The sequence below is a fragment of the Gadus chalcogrammus genome, chromosome 10, assembly GCF_026213295.1.
Source record: "Gadus chalcogrammus isolate NIFS_2021 chromosome 10, NIFS_Gcha_1.0, whole genome shotgun sequence".
Classification (NCBI taxonomy): domain Eukaryota; kingdom Metazoa; phylum Chordata; class Actinopteri; order Gadiformes; family Gadidae; genus Gadus; species Gadus chalcogrammus.
In genome coordinates this window covers 19,596,925-19,599,424 of record NC_079421.1, presented here as the reverse complement: position 1 = coordinate 19,599,424, position 2,500 = coordinate 19,596,925, and positions in this window count along the sequence as shown.

The following is a 2,500-nucleotide window of genomic DNA, read 5'->3' as shown; positions in this document are numbered from 1 at the left end:
CTCTCTCTCTCTCTCTCCCTCTTAGCATGCACAACATGATTTATTCCTATCCTAGAAAGAACATTGCCTTAATTAAGAGGTAGTTGTGATCCTCAATCCATCATGGTTTAAATCCACTCGTGATGGGAATCCATCCAGGTTGATTCAGGACATGCGAGTGTTTCCTGCGTGTTCCACTCATTAACCCAAACTGTTTAAATACATGTTGGGGAGTGCCGGGGCCTTTACAGAGATGAATATGACCGCAATAATGACGTTTTTTTTGAAAGCCCTTAATGGTTCCAATTATGTAGACATCTGTTGTGCTGCATTGCAATGCCAGTTCATATGCAGTTACCTAGCAACCGACAGAGGTACACTGATTTCCCGTTAAGTGGAACTGCTGCTTTCAGCAAGACTGTGGTCGTTTAGGTGGTATAGTCGCACGGAAATCATCGATATAAATGACGGATGAAATCTCAATGCACAGCCTTAAGGTTTCTTGTGGCAGGCAGTTTATGGCGTAAGCTTGCAACAACAGAGACGGGGGAAATGAAGAATGGCTGGATTATGTGGCCGGTTATATGTTGGGTGCGTTTACTGTGCACCCGGAAGGTGAAAAGCACAAAAAGTGGAATAATGGAATCGTTAACAAGATAGTTTCAATTATCCAATTTCGATTTTGGTCCCTGGAAATACTGAATATAATAATAGTATGTGAGGTATTAATTTTTTGCCAATTAAATTGCTATCACAGGAAGGAGAGATGGAGAGAGAGAGAGAGAGGGAGAGAGGGAGAGAGGGGGGGGGAGAGAGAGAGAGAGAGAGAGAGAGAGAGAGAGAGAGAGAGAGAGAGAGAGAGAGAGAGAGAGAGAGAGAGAGAGAGAGAGAGAGAGAGAGAGGGGGGGTAGATAGAGAGAGAGAGAGAGAGAGAGAGAGAGAGAGAGAGAGAGAGAGAGAGAGAGAGAGAGAGAGGGGAGAGAGGGGGGGGGGGGGGAGAGAGAGAGAGAGAGAGAGAGAGAGAGAGAGAGAGAGAGAGAGAGAGAGAGTGGGCGTGTGGGGGAGGGGTGAGGAGAGCCAAAGGAAACAGAATATTCTAGAGCTGCTGGTTGTTGCGACTTCAAGCGATGAAACATTTGTCTCATTCTGATGTTATTGGAAGGAAGCCAAGAGCACAGCCTGGTTGTAGCCCCATGCCCCTGGTTGTAGCCCCATGCCCCTGGGCTCGCTTTAATGCCCTCTATCAAAAAAAAACTCTGCATCCCTCTTTTCTTAATAATTCTTTTTTTATCTGGCACTCCCTACCTCTGCCTGGGTTCCCTCTCCTCTCCCCTCCCCCTGCCCCCCTCGCTAACCCTCCCCCATCTCTGCCGAGCCCCCTTTTCCACTCAACCAGCTCTGGTACCTTCTTGCTACAATGCTATATCCATCTGCAGTTACAGACTAATAATAGAAAGAGGCAATACAACTGCATACCCTGTATGTCTTTCACGCCAACAGGTTACACGTTGAGTCCATATTTTCATTAACTTTCCATAACATAAGTTGTGTTTATTATGGACTGGAATAAGATCCTATTCTGTGTGGTTCTTTCTCTGGAGAAGAGGGCATCCAAGGCCGGGGCTGAGCGGGTGTGTCCAGGCCAGAAGTTGTGTCTTTTGGGTCAGCTGTGTTACTCAGTGCCTGCCTGGCAGATGGACGCCCTGGCCAATCCTATTACCACCCCATGTGTTGAGCCCCTCTTAAAACCAGGCCCTGTGTTATATAGCTTTCACAGACAATCTCATGCTCGTGAATGTCCATAATCTCAGTGTGTTTAGTAACATGGTGGGGAGATGAAAACAGACCGGGAGAATTTATCACCCAGAGATGTGAGAGGGGCTGGTGCAGCCTGATAGGGTTTATCTCAGGGGAAAATATAACTGTGTGTTGATAGCAATTTTCATAAATCTTCGTATTTTATGTTACATGTAAGAAAATAATTAAAGAATTAAACGCTGCTTGATGTTGGGGTTATTTTTCACTTTTATGTTGAGATCTTTGGTCGTCTTCATCATAACAAACTGTTAAATCCCCTTGAATAGTCCAAATAGACCGTAAATCAATCATCCAACGCGGTTTTAACCACAACACCAGCAAGTGATCAATACAAAGCCATTTGGCTATTTTGGGATGTGTAAGCATTGATTATTGACTTTCGTCCCAGCTTGATTCCAGTGTGTCACAATACACATTGGCAGCTGCTATCAAGCTGAACATCTATACTTGTTTCCAGGAACATGTGTGTGTGTAATGTGCATGGATGTGCGTGTGCGTATGTTCCCGTGCATGTGCAAGCCTTCCTAGCCTGTGGCCACCCACGTACACGTCTCCGGGTCAAGCAATTGCCTCACATCAAGGGAAGCGATTGTCCGTGACTAACATATCGCGGCCGCGTGCGTGGGTCCACCGTGTTGGGCCGACGGAGCCTCATTTAAACCCACTTTGTCCAGATGATCAAGGGAGAATTGAGGCCATGCTC